The following is an 18,297-nucleotide window of genomic DNA, read 5'->3' on the forward strand; positions in this document are numbered from 1 at the left end:
GGGCGATTGCACCCGTCCGAGCCGCTCCCCATCTGCCGCAGCCGCTTACCGCCGGCCGCTCGCCGCGCAGGGTCCCCCTCCCGCCGCCCGCCCCGCGTCAGCCCTCCAGCCGTCGCCGCCCTTCATGCCGAGCGGGGCCGCTGCGTGATGGGGCTGCCGGGCGGCGTCCTGCGGCTCGCGGCGGCCGCTGCTCGCGCTGAGCTGCGTCGGTGCCCGGCCTCCCGCGCCCCCGCGCGCCGCGGCGCCTGCTGACCCGGCCTTCCCGCCCCGTCGCTCCGCAGCGCGGCTGAGGTAAGGCGGTTGGCGTCGAGGCTTGCGGGGTTCGGAGGCTGGGGGTGGATGAGCCGCGCCTGAGGGAGGGGGGCCGGGCCGGGGTGTGCGGGGAGCCCGGTGGTCGGCCGTGGGGGCCTCGCCCTGGCGGGGGAGGGGAGGGCTCCCGGCCAGCTGCGAGCCCCGGGCCGGCGTCCAGCGGCCTGCCGGGCCCCCTGCGCGTTCCCCCCCCGCAGTGCCCCGCACCGTGGCCCCGCGCTGCCAGGCCGGGCGGGCGCGGCCCCGGCAGTCAGCCGACGCCCCGCGGTCCGGGGCCGTGCCCGCGGCTCCCGGCCACCGTGCAGCCCCGCTCCAAGCCTCCCTTTCCTGTCCCCCCTTTGCTCGATCTCTTCCCCCATTGTGGTTGGCATCGGCGGGGGGGGGGGGCGTTCGACTGGGAATGTGGCCCCCGGACCCCCGTGCCAGGTGGAGGAAGGCCTGGGCGGCGCGGGGCCCGAGGGGAGGGGGGCGGTGGCGGGGCGGGGGGGGGGGGGCGTCGAGGGCGCCGGGGCTGCGAAGAGGCCGCGAGGGAACGGGAGAGGGGGGCTCGCTGGATGCCCGCCAGCCGGGAAGGAGGCGACCGGGATTACTCTGGCAGCCATATTGGGAGGATGATCTGACAGATCGTTTCGGAGCCCAGCCCGGTTGCTGGAAGGCACGGAGTGACAGCCCTGGCCGCGTTCGGGGTGAGCGGCCGCGCCGGGCGGTGGGGGCTGGGAGGCCGGAGCGAGCGAGCCCGTCATTGTTCGCGCGGCGCAGCGCCTTCCCGGCTGGAAAAGCAAAACGGAGCTGCCAGAGCACTGCGTCTCTTTTTTCCTTTTTTCCTCTTCCGTGAATTGCTTATAGGAGCGTTCCCCAAGGTAAATCTGTGTTTCCAGATTCCATTCTTGGCATGCATTTCTCCTGTGCCTGCGCTCGTCATCCGAGTCCGGCGCTGCGGGGCCGCACCAGGCCTGTTGATGGGCAGGTCTGGAGACCGCCCAGGCCCCTTGACCGCTCTGCGGGCTCCCAGTCGGTGTAAGGCCCCGGGGTGTGTATTATACCTTGACAAAGTAGCTCAGCACGCAGAGATGAAGTCGACGGGATATTCTCATCATGGGGAGGCCTGCAGAGCCGTTCTGAGGACGCAGGTTGTCATCTTTGTGGAATCTCGAGGCAGCCCAAATTAGATTGGCTACCGATCCCTTGCTCCAATATCTCTTCCTGCTCTAGGCAGCTGTTCTGCCAGCGCTGAACATGCGGCTTTTTGTCATATGTCTGTCTGAACCCAAAGAAAATGCAGCGATTGGGGTTGAATAATGATTAAAAAAAAAAAAAGTGATAGCATGGTGGATATTTAAAGACTGGCATTTTGTACACATGGCTTAGTCATAATCAAGTTATAGCTCCTGCTCTTACGTGGTGTTTGCTAATTTCGTTGGTATTGTTGGATTCTGAAATACGTGGTTATGGCAGTTTCATTGGAGTATGGAACATGAAGGTTGCATGTAAAACAGACCCAGAAAGGTCCAATAACTGGGTTCATTGTGAGCCTGTACATGGGTTTTCTTCTATCCTAGAGTATGTGTCCTTTTCATTTAAACTCCATTGATTAATTCAATAATTCCTCTTCCTCGATTCTTTTTTCTGCCCTCCCCTGGGCTTGAAAGTGAACCTAAGATCTTGACCTAGATCAATGTTAGACGAGCATTCTCCCATTGAGCTATATACTCCCAGCCCCCAAACTCCATTTTTGAAATTCTTACAGCTTCTTGAGATGAAATTCACCTTATTTCCTATAGTTTTTAAATTGAGTCTTAAAAAATAATTTTTATGTCATTAAGCATTTCCTTTAAAATAAATGGACTCAACTACAAGTGGTATCTCATTGTAGTTTGAATATGTATTTGATGCATATGATAATAAAAACTCTGATAACTTAAAAAAATTGATTAAAATGTGGCTTTGTCTCAAATGTGGCTCGTCACTGTAATCCTAGCTACTCAGAGGCTGAGATCTGAGGAACACGGTTTGAAGCCAGCTCAGGCATGAAAAGTCCATGGAAGCCTCATAGAAAGTCCATGAGACTCTTATTTCTAATTAACCACCAAAAAGCCAGAAGTGAAGCTGTGGCTCAAGTGATAAGAGTGGCTAGTCTTGAACAAAAAAGCTCAGAGATAGCGCCAGGGTCCTGAGTTCCAACCCAAGGACTGGCACACATACACACATAAAAAGAAACTAGTGATTTTTGCATTACATCAATATGAGAGATACAGAAAGTCTGTAACTCCATGCCCCAAATGTGAAATATTGTTAAGTTTTTAATTTTTAGAATTAGTTTATTTGTATAAAGATCTGAAAAAGTATGGTTAGATATAATTTCAGCATTGGTAAAATCCAACCTGGTTGTGAGTCTGATAGGAGGCATGATTTTCTGAGGCTGCGGAGCTCTGCTCTGATGACTGCTTTTCTAGAATCTATGCAATTAAGAGCAGCTTCTAAGGCTTAAGACAGACTGATTTTTCTTTTTCAAGACCATATATGTTTGTAGTTTTTCTTTTTCCTCTGTTCCTACTCTGAATTTGTGCAGGGACTAAATGGCCAAGAAAAAGTCTGCCAACAGTGTTTCCAAGGCCAAAGCTTTCTAGCTCTTCTTTCTGCCCTGAGTATAAAGAAAAGGACAATAGGCCCTTGCCTTCTTGTTCATCAACTCCTTCCCAGGCTGCTAATCGTAGTAGATCGTTCCCAGGAGTAAGCACATCCCTTTGGTCATCTAATGTGGCATGATATAATTTTACTGGCATATAATTTCACAAGGCTTTGAAGTTAAAGTTTGTCATGCCTACTTCATTTAGTTATCTTTGAAAGAAAGCTTTGTTTCAATATTCATCTGTGAGTTTCTGGATTAAAACAGCATGAGTAAATATAAATACTTCTAGAACATTTATTTTTGTGTATAGATCAGAAGAGAAATTAAATAGATGTGACTGATAGGAAAACCTTGCGAACCTTGAACCTGGGTGAGTTGGCTTTTTGATTAACAGCTCAGTGATTCATTTTTACTCACTTTTACTATAGTCATTACCAGTTAATTGAGAATGGATTTAGGGGTTTAGTTCTTTACCCTCAAAGAACTCCAACTTTACTATTTGCATAGTATAGTGAGACAACTTTCATTTAGTGAAGTTTCATGTTGTTCTGTCTGTGCCATGGCTGTTTCTATGATTTTCACAGTCAGACCTGTTGTTTCTTCTTTGCAATATGTTTGGTATTTATCTGACACTCAGCTCACACTTTGATGAGTGTTTTGTGATTGTTTGTGTAGATGTTTCAAATCTTTCAGGTGTGCCATGCTGTTTGCTACCACTGTCCTCTTTGGCTCTGTCTCTATTTATTCTATCTGTGGTGCTGGGGTTGAGCTCCAGGCCTTGAGGATGTTAGGCAAGTAGTCTGTGTTTGAATCATGCCCTCAGCCCTTGTGTTTGTGTTTTGTTTTTTGATATAGGGTCTTGCTGACTTTCCCAACACTGGCCTCTAACTCAGGATACTCTTGCCTCTCCGTCCTGAGTAGCTAGAACACACATGTGTCCCTGCTGTGGTTCTTTTAAAACTTTGATTCTTGGCTTAGTTTACTTTTCATTCAGTTTTAAATTCTATTATTTTTCTGGTGCTGGGATTAAACCCTGGGCTTTGTACATAGACAAATGTTCTTTTTGTTTGTTTGTTTGTTTTGCTTTGTTTTGTTTTTTGTCGATCCGTGGGGGCTGAACTTGGCCTGGGTGCTCCCTCAGCTCTTCAGCTCAAGGCTAGCACCCTACCACTTGAGCCACAGTGCCACTTCTGGCTTTTTGCTGCTTATGTGCTGCTGAGGAATGAAGCCCAGGGCCTCATGCATGCGAGGCAAGCTCTCTACTACTGAGCCACCTTGCCAGCCCCTAGACAAATGTTCTACCACGGAGCTTTAGCCTTAGTTTCTGCCCATATTTTTGACAAGATTTTGGCAGATGTGAGTGATTCTGTAAAAAAGCATATTTAGGGGGTGGGAATGTGGCTTAGTGGTAGAGTGCTTGCCTAGTATGCATGAAGCCCTGGGTTCCATTCCTTAGCACCACATACACAGAAAAAGCTGGAAGTGGCGCTGTGGCTCAAGTGGTAGAGTGCTAGTAGTCGAGCAAAAACAGCTTAGGAACAGTACCCGGGCCCTGAGTTCAAGCCCCAGGACTGGCCAAACCCCCTCTCCCCCCCCCAAAAAAAAAAACCAACATACTTATATTGAGCACTTTCTATGTGTCAGTCTCTTTGCTAAGTACTTTGATTTATTACCTAATCTGTGGACAACACTCAGTATTGTGATCACATCTTCTAACACTATCACTTTCAAACTTGCCTTCCAATCTTGAACTCTGATAATTTATAGCCTCATTTTAATTGTCTTTTTTTTTGCTGGTCCTAGAGATTGGACTCGGTACCTCATGCTTGTAAGGCGGCTATAGGTGCTCTATCATTTGAGCTGTGCTTCCAGCCCCGTTTTCTTGTGGTTATTTTCACAGTAAGTTCTCCCTTTATGCCTAGATCTGGGCTTTGATCTTCCTATTATGCTTTCATGTCATTGAAGATGACAGGCACATCTCACCAGGTCATTGAGTGAGGCCTGAGCTGGCCTTAAATCGTGATCTTCCATTTCTGCCTCCCAAGAAGCTAGGTGTGTAAGCTTGAGTCACTACACCCAGCTTCACAGCTTTGTTGCGTGTACAAAAGGAACTACAATCTTGACCAGTTGACTGAAGCTTCCTACTGTCCCATGCTTAGCAGAAAAGCTTGCCTGCCACCTCACAGGAAAGAAAGCAGGAACTCCTGGTACTCCCCTTCTTGTACTGACAAGCTTCCCTGTCCTCTTTCCTCCAGTCTGAGAAAGGTTACTGCCTCTGAGGTCAGCTGGGCCCTTGGCCTATGTTCTGTATGGCCCTGGCTCCTTATCTCTAGGGACTTGCTGCACTGGCTTCTCTTCTTTCCTCTTCCCCAACTTTCTTCATGTCCTTAAGCATGCCAGGAACATTTCCACCTTGCTTTGATTCTTTTGACCAGAATTTTTTTTTTTGTCTGAAATTTTCCTGAGTGACTCCTTTTACCTCTTTAAGGTCTTTGCTTCAATTTCAACACCTTAACAGGTCCATCCTGACTTGGTCTGTGCACCTGCACATCCCCTGCTGCTTTCTGGTCCTACTTTGTTCTACTCCTTTTTCTGGACCTAATATTAATTCCTCTGTGGCATAGATGTTTATCTGTTTTGTTCATGGATGTAATCCCGGGAGCTCCTGGTTATATTGTACGTATACAGTATTTAACTGTTGAATAAAGCATACATGAAAACAAGTCTTTTCTATTAAAAAATTAAGACTGAGGGGCTGGGAATGTAGCTTGGTGGTCGAGTGCTTGCCTAGCATGCATGAAGCCCTGGGTTCAATTCCTCCGTACCACATAAACAGAAAAAGCTGGAAGTGATGTTGTGGCTCAAGTGGTAGAGCAAAAGAAGCTCAGGGACTGTGCCTAGACCCTGAATTCAAGCCCCAGGACTGACAAAAAGAAAAAGAAAAAAGAAAAAAGACTGAGCTGGGCGCAGGTCACTCATGCCTAGATGTTCAGGAGGCTGAGATCTGAAGATTGTGGTTCAAAGTCAGCCAGAGTTAGCAAAGTCCATGAGACTCTTATCTCCAATTAACCACCAGAAAACCAGGAGTGGCGCTGTGGCTCAAAATGGTAGAGGGCTTGTCTTGAGCACAAAAGCTAAGGGACAGTGCCCAGGCCCTGAGTTCAAGCCCTAGGTCTGACAAAAACAAATATAAAAACTGAAAGAAGAAAAATTCCCTCCTGCTTGCTTATCACGGTGAGGTTCTGTCAGTGTGGTGGCTACTTGAGTTGCCACATCCATGCCGCCTCAGTAGAGTGGCTTCTGTGGCTTCCATGTTTCAGACACTGCTCTTGTTCAGGTTTCCAGCCTTATTGCTGAGACTCGTGTGCTGGGTGTATGTGTTGTGGTGGGGAAGATACTTCATGCCACTTAGCCAAAAGTGCTTCTTTATTCCCTCTGTCCTAGAATGTCTAGCTACTTCTTGTTCTGTTGGGCTGGCTTCAGTCTCTTGGGTCTCCTCTTTTTTTTTTTTTTATTTGGGGGGTCTGGTTGTGGGGCCTGAACTCTGGGCCTGGGCGCTGTCCCTCAGCTCTTCAGCTCAAGGCTAGCACTCTACCACTTGAACTACAGCGCCACTTCTGGCTTTTATTTTTTCTGCTTATGTGGTGCTGAGGAATCAAACCTCATGCATGCAAGGCAATCACTCTACCACTGAGCCACCTTCCCAGCTGGTCTCCTCTATTTTTTTGGCCATACATACACATGGCTGTTAGACTCATTGAACATAGTTTTTTGTATTAACATTTAAAGATGTGTTGTTTGGTTTTGGTTTTAGCAACTATAACTTGACTGCACAGTATTCGATGTTAAAATAAGTAATGGAATAGCTATTATAGGAAATATTTACCATATTTAATATCTATGTAATTGTTGCTTCCAGAAAGATTTTAAGCAGCTCAGCATAAACTACACACACACACACACACACACACACACACACACACACACACACACAGAGTAAAGCTGTTAAAATATAAGGAGCAAAATTTATGTAACCTGACAAGGCTAATAAAGAAATTTAGTTTTTGTAATGCTTGGAAGTCAAAGTAGAAAGGAAAAGATAAATTATACAGTTTTATCCTAGTAAAAGAAAGCTTAATGGAAACAACTCCTCCTCCTCCTCCTCCTTCTCTTCCTCCTCCTCCTCCTCTTCTTCTTCCTCCTCCTCTTCCTTCTCCTTCTTCTTTTTTAAATGGCTCTTGGGTGCTGTCCCTTAGCTTTTGTGCTCAAAGCCAACATTCTACCATTTGATCCACAGCTCCATTTCAGACTTTTTGGTATTTAATTGGAGACATGAGTCTCACAGAATTTCCACTTTGGACTGCAGCCCTCACATCTCAGCTCCTGAGTAGCTAGGATCATAGGCGTGAGCTACTGGTCTCCAGTTAAGAGAAACTTTTATGGTGTTAAATAATAAAGAAGGCCAGCTAGGTAGTTGTTATACACCTGTAATCCCAGCACTCAGGAAGCTGAAGCAGGAGGACCATGAGTTCAAGGCCAGCTTGGACTACCCGTGGAGATCCTGTTGCAAAAAAGAACAAATTCTAAGCATTAGTGGCTCAAGCTTGTAATCTTAGCTACTCTGGAGACTGAGATTTGAGAATTGTGGCTTGAAGCTAGTTTAGGCAGATAAAATCTGAAAGACTCACATCTCTAGTTAACTAGCAAAAAGTTAGAAGTGGAGGTGTGTGGCTCAAGTGGTAGAGCCAACAGCCTAAATGACAGTACGAGAGCCTGAGTTCAAGCCCAGTACTTACACAAAAAAATAATTCTAAAGCTAAGAAAGGTGTTATAGGTAACCCCATACAAAGCTGTATGCACTGTTTTCAACATCCTTTTTTTTTTCTTCTTCAGTATTGGAAATTGAACTCAGGAGCTGGTGCTTTGGTGCTCTGCTATTGAGCTTCACCTCCAGCCCTCAACACTCTTTTAAGTCACAATTAAAAATGGTCTTCAAGATCCTTTAGAAGAGCCATCCACCAGCTTTTCAAACTAAGACTATAATATTAAAGTATAACTAGGGGCTGGGAAGGTGGCTCAGTGGTAGAGCGCTTGCCTTGCATGCATGAGGCCCTGGGTTCGATTCCTCAGCACCACATAAGCAAAAGAAAAAAGCCAGAAGTGGCGCTGTGGCTCAAGTGGTAGAGCGCTAGCCTTGAGCTGAAGAGCTGAGGGACAGCGCCCAGGCCCAGAGTTCAGGCCCCATGACCGGACCCAAAAAAAATCAAAACAAATAAAGTATAACTAATCTTTTCTGTGAAAGATAGACTGAAGTGATTCAGGCATGTGACTTGCATGCAGATTAATCTGATGGCCCAACCAGAACTCATGATTCACCCCTGGGAGAGGCTGCAATGCTTGTGTTGTCATCTAAAGCAAATGTACCTATTAAAGTTTGAGAACTGGTTTATCATGTGGCCTAATAATGGATGTCTTACTGAATCATAGAAGAGTTTGACCTGCATTCTTACCCACATGGTGTGGGCAAGAAAGATGTGTTAAGGAGTAGATTTTGGAAAGAATCTTCCCTAATACTTAACATGCATTAACTTTTGGTTGAAATTTCCCATTTGTGTACCATAATTAACCTGACTTATTTTTGCCTGAACAATTCTAGGTAGAAGTGTTGTTACTTATTTGGACCATAAAATAATGTCAGTGGAACATTCAGATTTGAGTGTTTGAGTCTCAAACCCTTCCAATTATATATATATATATATATATATATTTGTTGGTTGTGGGGCTTGAACTCAGGGTCTGGGTGCTGTCCTTGAGCTCTTCAGCTCAAGGTGAGAGCTCTTACCACTTGAGCCACAGTGCCACTTCTGGTTTTCTGGTGGTTTATTGGAGATAAGAGTCTCATGGACTTTCCTGCCCTGGCTGGCTTTGAACTGTGATCCTCAGATCTCAGTCTCCTGCGTAGCTAGTATTACAGATGTGAGCCACTGGTTCCCGGCATATATCATTTATATATATCATTTATATGTGTGTGTTTGTGTGTTTGTGTGTGTGTGTGTGTTATGTGTATGTATCACCTAGCCACAGAATTGTTAGTACTAGTTAACTTACTAAAGTGGAGGTTTTTTTTTTTATTGTGAACATACTGTACAGAGGGGTTACAATTACATGGGCAAGACAATGAGTACATTTTTTTTTTCTTTTTGCCAGTCGTGGGGCCTGAACTCTGGGCCTGGGCACTGTCCCTCATCTCTTCAGCTCAGGGCTAGTGCTCTACCACTTGAGCCACAGCGCCACTTCCAGCTTTTTTCTACTTATGTGATGCTGAGGAATCGAACCCAGGGCCTCATGCATGCAAGGCAAGCGCTCTACCACTGAGCCACCTTCCCAGTCCCAATGAGTACATTTCTTATCAAGCATTTTAGCCTCCTCCTTTGTTTCCCCTTCCCATCCTCCCTGCCCTGGCCCAATCTTCCCTGCTCCCCTCCCCCCCCCCCCCCCACCAAAGTTGTAAAGTTCGCTTTGGACATAACGACTTGTACATCTCATTGTTACAATGGGTCCGCCTGTATCCCTATTTAAACGATTTGTTTTTCTCCTTCCCCCAAGTGGAGGGTTTTGATTTTTGTTTTTGACTGGTGCTAGGGCTTAAACTCAGGTCCTGAGAACTCTCTCTGAGCTTTTTTTGCTCAAGGCTAGCACTCTTCCACTTGAGCCACAGCTCCACTTCCAGCTTTTTGATAAGTAATTGGAGATAAGAGTTTCACGGACTTTCCTGCCTGGGCTTTGAACCACCATCGTCATAATTCAGCCTCTCAAATAGCTAGGATTACTGGCATGAGCCACCAATGCCCAGCTGGAGTTTAGTACTGCCTAAATTTGGATTTGGCCCCACCTAAAGAAATTCAAAAAGACAAAGCAAGTTACTTTAGAACAGTTTAATCCATGAGCCATAGTAGCAGCTGTTCCTTGACACACCTTAGTTTATGGGAATAATATAGTGTCACCTGCGAAAATGAGACTTGGTTGTTTAAATTGGGTGTCAGGAGGATATGTGTCTGAAAAGTAAAAATTTCATCAGGTTGTGTTTTTGGTTGCTTGTGGGCCACCAGCCTGGCAAATCATCAGGTTGTTTTGATAGTGATTAACAGAGAGCTTGACACTGGGTGTCAGTGGCTCAAAGCCACCCCAGACAGGAAAATCTGTAAGCCTCTTTATTTCCAATTAACCAGCAAAAAGCTGGAAATAGAGCTGTGACTCACGTGGTAGAGTGCTAGCCTTCAGCAGAAAAGCTCAGGAACAGCGCCCAAGCCCTGACTTCAAGCCCACAAGAGGTGGAAGAGGGAGGGAGAGAGGAGATAGACACACACATGTCCACATAGGGAGCCTGAGCCTCTTTAGCCACATCGGAGACTGAAAATCTTGTCATTTTTGGCATTCAGTTAGAGCACAGAAAGCAGTCTTCTTGACATGGATCCATTTTGCACTTTCACAGTACGGCTGAGTTTTTATCTATTTAGTCAAAGATGAAGAATACAGAGATATTTTATCCACAAATTCCTAGATATTTGATGGCCATTTTATAGGCAAAACCACTATCAATGATACAGTGTTGGGTCCTAACACCTGCTTGGTCCCCATAGAATCTTTTAGACAAATTCCAAAATGTTATAGAAGGAATTTTTCATAACATCTCAAAAGGGGCTCTCTACTATAGAAACTTATTTTCTAATTAATTCCTTAAAAATGCATTCAGTGAATATTTCCTTCCTTCCTTCCTTTCTTTTTTTTTCTCTCTTTCTCTTTCTTTTTTCCTTTCTCTGTCACTGTCTTCCTTCCCTCCCTCTCTTTCCCCTCCCTCTGTCTTTCTTTCTTCTTTTGCTAGTACTGGGTCTTGAACTCAGGGCCTGGGTGCTGTCCCTTAGCATTTATGCTCAAAGCTGGCACTGTATTACTTGAGCCACAGCTCCATTTCTGGCTTTTAGTGGTTATTTGAAGTTAATCCTAGATGCTCAGGATACTGAGATCTGAAGCTCTCAGTTTGAAGCCAGCCTGGGCAGAAACGTCCATGAGACTATCTCTAATAAAGTATTTGGAAAAAGCTGGGAGTGGCATTGTGGCTCAAATGGTGGAGTGAGCTCTAGCTTTGAACAAAAGAAACTCAGGGGGCTGGAAATGTGGCTTAGTGGTAGAATACTTGCGTAGCAAGTATGAAGCCCTGGGTGCAATTCCTCAGTACCATATACACAGAAAAGGCTGGAAATGGTGAGGCTCAAGTGGTAGAGTGCGAGTGTTGAGCAAAAGAAGCTCAGTGACAGTGCCCAGGCCTTGAGTTCAAGCCCCAGGACTGGCAAAAAAAACCCCTAAAAACCCCAAAACAAGAGCTCAGGGATGGCATCCAGTTCAAGCCCCAGAACTGGCAAAAAAAATAAATAAAACAAAAAATAAAAAATCATGTACTGTCTGGACTGGCTTTGAACTGCAGTCATCAATTCTCTGAGTAGTTAGGATTACATGTGTGAGCTTCGAGTGCTTAGCAAGATTATTTTAAAAATAGATTCTTCATTTATGTCAGGTACTCTTAGCAAATTGAGCTGATAATGAACTATATATGAAGATAATATATTGGTTAAAAAACTCTTAAAAGCACACACTGAATCAATATATAGGAGCTAACTGAAGTGACCACAACAATGAAAATGAAGTACATAAAAAATGATGAGTCAGTGGGTTTTTATTTTACTTTTTGATGATACTAACCTTTGAACTCATGATTTCATGCTTGCTAAGTGTACCTTGTACCACTTGAGCCACGCCCCTCCCTCTAGTTTTGTGCTGGTACTTGGGGCTTGACAAGTCAGAGCCTTGCACTCCCTCTCAGCCTTTTCACTCAAAGTTGGTGCTCAGCTGTGTGTGGCATACCAGTACTTCTTGCATTTTGGAGATAAGTCTCACAGATTTTTTTGCTTGGGCTGGCTTCAAACTGTGATCCTCAGATCTCAGCCTCCTGAGTAGCTTGGATAATAGGCTTGAGCTACTGATATCTGTTTGTTTGTTTTTCTTTTTTTTTTTTTAAAGTTCTCAACTCTGTAGTCCAAGGTCAACTGGCTTCAAACTCATAATCTTCCTACCTCAGCTTCTTGTGTGCTGGGATACAGGTGTGTACCACATCTAGCTTTTCAGTAGAGCCCTTTTAAGGAGCAAACAGAAAGAAAGTATGACTTTGTACACAGAAAGCTAACTATTAAGGAATGTATCACAATGCTCCTTGAAAGACAGGAGCATTTATATATAATAGGCTGAGAAGAGAGAATGGATTTCTAGGAATCTGATGTGTAGTGTAATCAGTAGCTAGTAAACAAAGTGCCTAGGAGCTGGGCAGTGAATGTGGAGACTAGTGAAATAGGTACTGATAAAGGCCTTTGGACTTTCTGGTTCTGCTGTGGGGACTAGTGAAAGGGTTTGTTTTTGTTTTCTGGTGTGGTACTAGGCTGGCACTCCGGGTCTTTTGCTAAAGGCTAGCTCTCTGCCACTTCACAGTTCCACTTCCAGCTTTTTGGTAATTAATTGGAGATAAGAGTCTCATAGACTTTCCTGCCTGGGCTGGCTTCCAGCCTCAGTCCTCCGATCCTTAGCCAGAATAGCTAAGATTACAGCCGTGAATCACCGGTGCCCAAGCTCAGTAGTGTGTGTGTGTGTGTGTGTGTGTGTGTGTGTGTGTGTGTGTGTGTGTGTGCGTGCGCACGCGTGGTCCTAGGGCTTGAACTGAGGGCTTTAGGTACTTCTCTGAGCTTTTTCACTCAAGGTAAGTGCTCTACCACTTGAGCCACAGTTCCACTTCTGGCTTTTGTGGTGGTTAATTGGAAATAAGAGTTTTGAGGATTTTCCTGCCTGGGCTGGTTTTGAACTGTGGTCCTCAGATCTCAGCCTCCAGAGTAGCTAGGAGTACAGGTATGAGCCACCAGTGCCTGGCTTTAGTAGTTGATTTTTAAGAAGAGGGAATGATGTGAACGAATCTCTGTTTTAGGAATATGAACAACAGTAACAACACCCCCCAAAAAAGAAATAAAAAACCATAAAACCCTGGTATTGTTTATTCCTGCTGAAAGATCAATTTAGTTTCTCTTTTGACTCTTAATAATCCATGCTACTTTTGAGAGTAAATGGCAGTTCCACAAAATCAAAGTTAAGCAATTAAGCAAAAATTATTGAGAAATATTCAAATAAATTGGACCTAAATGTTTTATTGTCCCTTTAATGTTAGTGAATGCTTCTGGAATTTTTGCTACATTCCACTTTCTTAATGCTTCTAGTTGTATGTTGTAAGGAAGGAAAACAGAAACAGTCTAGAACCCAGGCTGTGTAAGTGACTCAGAGCACTTTTGGTTACCTTTCCTGTCTGCCTTCTTTTCCTAGATCTTCAAAGATTTAAAAACATACTTTATGCTAATTATTCAGAAATATTGTCCTGTAATATCTTAAAAATACTCAGAAATTCTTTCTCACCAGATTTTCATCTTAATTTCAGGCTTAATAAGTGATTTTTCTAGCTGGGTGCCAGTGGCTCATGCCTGTAATCTTAGCTACTCAGGAGGCTGAGATCTGAGGATCGCCGTTCAAAGCCAGCTTGGGCAGGATGTCTGTGAGACTTATCTCCAATTAACCACCTGAAAACTGGAAGTGGCGCTGTGGCTCAAGTGGTAGAGTGCTTGGCTTGAGCTGAAGAGCTGAGGGCCAGTGCCCAGGCCCAGAGTTCAAGCCCCATGACGACAAAAAAAAAAAAGAAAGAAAGAAAAGAAAAAAAGGTGGTTTTTCTAAAGGAGAAGCTAGTTTTTGTGTACACATGTACTATATTTGAAGCTTGAACTCTGGACCTTGAACTTGCTCAGCTTGAGCCATACCTCCAGTACTCCTTTTTGCTAGTTAATTGGACAGGGAATCTCATAGAGCTTTCTGCCTGGGCTGGCTTGGAACCATGATTCTGCAGGTCTTAGCCTCTTGAGTAGCTAGGATTACAGGTATGAGCCACCAGTTCCCTGCCTGGACCAAGGAGTTTTGAAGATGAAAAGTTTTGTTAGACATCTGTTCTAAAGGAACTGTTTAGATAACCTGGCTTTAGGGGCTCATACCTGTAATACTAGCTATTAGGCTGATTCCTGAGGACTTTGTTTAAAGATAGCCAGGGCAAGAAAGTCTGTAAGACTCTCATGTCCAATTAAACACCAAAGGAAAAAAAAAAAAGGGAAATGGAGCGGTAGTCCAAGTGGTATAGTGCTAGCCTTGAGCATAAAAGCTCAGGGATAATGCCCTGAGTTCAAGTCCCAGGACGAACACAAAAAAATAAAAAAAGGTATTCTTTAGAGTAGTAGGAAATTAACAAAGTAACTCTTTCTTTTTTTTTTTTTTTTTTTTTTGGGTCCGGTTGTAGGGCCTGAACTCTGGGCCTGGGCGCTGTCCCTCAGCTCTTCAGCTCAAGGCTAGCGCTCTACCACTTGAGCCACAGTGCCATTTCCAGCTTTTTTCTTTTTGCTTATGTGGTGCTGAGGAATCGAACCCAGGGCCTCAGGCATGCAAGGCAAGCGCTCTACCACTGAGCCACCTTCCCAGGCCCAAAGTAACTCTTTCTATAGTTATCTAATATAAAATATTAACTCATTTGTGAATTGGTTGCAGTTTTACCATAGGAGAGTTAAATCTGGAAAAATATGTATTTAGTTCAGGTTGTTGTGAGAAAGTTTTTTTTTCATCTTATTTCTACTTTTATTTTTGTTCTGTGGGAAAATAATTTAAAAATGCATATATTGCTTCTAAAAAGGATGATTGTTACCTTTTTTTCTTCCCCCCAATCTTGCGGCTTGAACTCAGGGCCTGGGCACTGTCTCTGAGCTTATTTTGCTCAAGGCTAGTACTCTACCACTTGAGCCACAGCTCCATTTCAGGCTTTTTCTATTTATGTGATACTGAGGAATTGAACCCAGGGCTTTGTGCATGCTAGGCAAACACTCTACCACTAAGCCACATTCTCAACCCACTATTAGCTTTTTAATGACAAAGGAATTTGAAAATAATCATTTATGGTGATACTGACCTTTTTTTGAAAGAACTTATGGTTTTTATTAATACCATTTTTTTTCTCTTGGGTACCTGGTTTGATATACTTTTAAAGTGTATTTTATAAGATGATTAAATCCTAAGAATAAAAAGCATAATAGTAAAATAAAATATTCAGACTACCCTGAAATAGAAACTATTTCTTCTGGACACAGTATTTGGAAGCACAGCATTTGCATCCCTCCAGCCATCGGTAACTGTAGCATTTCTTTCTTTCTTTTGTCAGTCCTGGGGCTTGAACTCTGGGCCTGGGCCCTGTCCCTCAGCTCTTCAGCTCAAGGCAAGCGCTGTACCACTTGAGCTACAACGCCACTTCCGGTTTTCTGGTGGTTTATTGGAGATAGGAGTTTCACAGTCTTTCCTGCCCAGGCTGGCTTTGAACCACAATCCTCAGATCTCAGCCTCCTGGGTAGCAAGGATTACAGGCATGAGCCACCAGCACCCAGCAACTGTAGCATTTCTTTGGTGAAACAATTCTAGATTATTACTGACAACTGTGCTCATTAATTTCCTTCCCCTCACTTTTCCTGTTCTTACTGTAAGACAACAATTTTGCTTGTAATTTTCAGACTAGGTTTGTATATTGGATTTCTTTATGGGATGTTAGGCACAGAACCTTTGAACATAAATATAACATGTTTTAACGTATGAATAACATTTAATTAGGCTTTTGAGCATAGGAATTCAACAATAAAATTAACTACTATATTCAGAACCCTGAAGACTAGAAACTTGACTTAAGATTGTTCTTGTCTTCAAGAAATTAGCTGGGTGCCCGGTGGCTCACGCCTGTAATCCTAGCTACTCAGGAGGCTGAGATCTGAGGATTGCAATTCAAAGCCAGCCAGTCAGGAAAGTCCATGAGACTCTTTTCGCCAATAAAACACTCAAAAACAGGAAGTGACGCTGTGGCTCAAGTGGTAGAGTTCTAGCCTTGAGCTGAAGAGTGCAGGGACAACGCCCAAGCCCAGAGTTCAAGCCCCATGACTGAAAAAAAAAAAGAAAAAGAAATTTACAGTCTGTAGCAGGAACAAGAAAACAATTCTGTCTGGGGTAAGGTCAATGAATTGAATTTTTTTTTTGGGTCCGGTTGTGGGGCCTGAACTCTGGGCCTGGGCGCTGTCCCTCAGCTCTTCAGCTCAAGGCTAGCGCTCTACCACTTGAGCCACAGCGCCACTTCCGGCTTTTTTCTTTTTGTTTAGGTGGTGCTGAGGAATCAAACCCAGGGCCTCAGGCATGCAAGGCAAGGGCTCTACTTCTGAGCCACCTTCCCAGCCCCTGAAGAATGGTAAATAGAGAAGCAGTTGCATTTAATTTAGAAGGTTGAGAAAGAAATCTTATCAGAGATAGGGAGCTTGTAAGCAGGCATCCTAGAAAACCCAATTGGATTTTGGAAAAAAGAGAAGGCCATAGACAATATTATGGATTAGGGGGAGAATACCTGAGCCAAATCAAGGTGTTTTGTCTTTATTTTTATTTTTTCCCTGTGATATTGGGATTTGAACTCAGGGCTTTGTGTTTTCAGTGCAGGCTTCTATTGCTTGAGATATATGTGCCTGGCCCTTTTTTGCTTTAGTTATTTTTCAGATAAGGTCTCTTGTTTGTGCCCAGGGCCATCTTGGACCACCACTTTCCTATCTATTTCTCCAGCAAAGCTGTTGTTTTCTTGGAGAGGTCGTAGATGTTGTGCCCATACTGAGGCTTGCCTTTAGGGCCGAGGCACTGTCCCTTAACTTTTTCACTCAAAACTAGCATTCTACCTCTTCCAGCTTTTTGGTGATTAATTAGAGATAAGAGTCATAGGCTTTTCTGCCCCAAGCTTTGAACTACAATTCTCAGACTCAACCACCAGAGTAGCTGTGATTACAGACATGAGTCATTGGTGTCTGGTGTTGGGCTTATTTGTTGAGAGAGGTCTCACTGACATTTTGCCCAAATTGGCCTGGAATGTCCATCTTCCTGATCTCTGCCAGGAAAAGTAATTGGAATTACAGATGTGAGTCACCGCACACTTCTCCCAAATCGGTTTTAATATCATTTATCATCGTGGGTAAAGGAACTTGGGGCAAAGGAAAACCTTGAGATGGTTCTGGAAGCCTGCTGGTGGATGGTGGTTAGGGAATATGGATGGAAGGCAGTGTTTTGTGGGCATGTTGAAAGTTGGTGGTTTATGTTACAGAACGCTTTGAATGGTAGTTTGGTAGATAGTGGAGAAGCAGGGTTTTCTAGTGGGCAATGACAGAAATGGACCTGCCCTGCGAGAAGAAAAATCAGGTGGTGTCCTGTAGTATCGGCAGAGCTGATAACAAGGGGAATATTGTGGAGTATGAGTGAGGCAGCAAGAAAACAGTCTGCCTAGGAAGAAAGTATTGAAGGCCTAACAAGTATTGAAGGTTGTGGTGGTAGAAATGAGAGAGAAGCCATTAATTTGGTACTGAGTAGACAGATGGAAGAAACAAGCATTTTAATTTATGTTTAGCTAGTGGAAACAGGAGAATGGTGGAAGCATTAAATGAAATAGAAGAGAGGCAAAGAACTGGTTGGAAGAGAGATTTTTTTTTTTAACTTTGTGAGGTTGAATAAATGCTGGCAGGATAGCAAAGTAGAGGAATGCTATATATGGAAAGATGAATGTACATGGGTAATGAGATGCTAAAGACATTAGTGTTTTGGTTCATAGTTAGAAATCATAGTACTTTATGTCAAAACCCCAGCAAAGAGGGATCAGCTTTTTTTTTTTTTGGGTCCAGTCGTGGGGCCTGAACTCTGGACCTGGGCGCTGTCCTTCAGCTCTTCAGCTCAAGACTAGCGCTCTACCACTTGAGCCACAGCGCCACTTCTGGCTTTTTTCTTTTTGCTTATGTAGTGCTGAGGAATCGAACCCAGGGCCTCATGCATGCAAGGCAAGCTCTCTACCACTGAGCCACCTTCCCAGCCCCAAGGGTTCCGCTTTTGCTGCTTAGTTGTGAGAAGCATTGTGTAGAACACAAAAAAATTTTTTGTTTTAAAAACTTACGTATTTAGTAATATTCATATTGAATAACAACATTTTGTCACTTATTTCTTTCATTGCTGTATATGTAAATGTATTTTCAAAATTATGTCTCAATTATGCTATTTATAGTGAAGAAACTGAGGACTTTGTTCTATAAAATTTCCCATATTCTGGTTTTGGCTGCTGTCATCTTTGATGCGTCACATAAATTGCTTCTTTGCTGTATATGTCTTTTAAACTAAGATCAAATGATTGA

The 18,297-nt window shown here is 44.1% G+C and overlaps 1 protein-coding gene across 3 annotated transcripts in view; it reads left to right on the forward strand.

Annotated features, from left to right (window-relative positions):
* Positions 1 to 229: 229 nt before the first annotated feature.
* The window catches only part of Kif1b (kinesin family member 1B), a 152,246-nt gene continuing 134,178 nt past the window's right edge, over positions 230 to 18,297 (forward strand). For all 3 annotated transcript variants that reach the window (XM_042695678.1, XM_042695675.1, XM_042695676.1), the window contains exon 1: positions 230 to 291. The gene's annotated coding sequence lies outside the window, so the exon portion shown is untranslated. The remainder of the gene's footprint in view (positions 292 to 18,297) is intronic.

This window comes from Dipodomys spectabilis, unplaced genomic scaffold, assembly GCF_019054845.1.
Source record: "Dipodomys spectabilis isolate Male_0828 unplaced genomic scaffold, ASM1905484v1 ptg000188l, whole genome shotgun sequence".
Taxonomy (NCBI): domain Eukaryota; kingdom Metazoa; phylum Chordata; class Mammalia; order Rodentia; family Heteromyidae; genus Dipodomys; species Dipodomys spectabilis.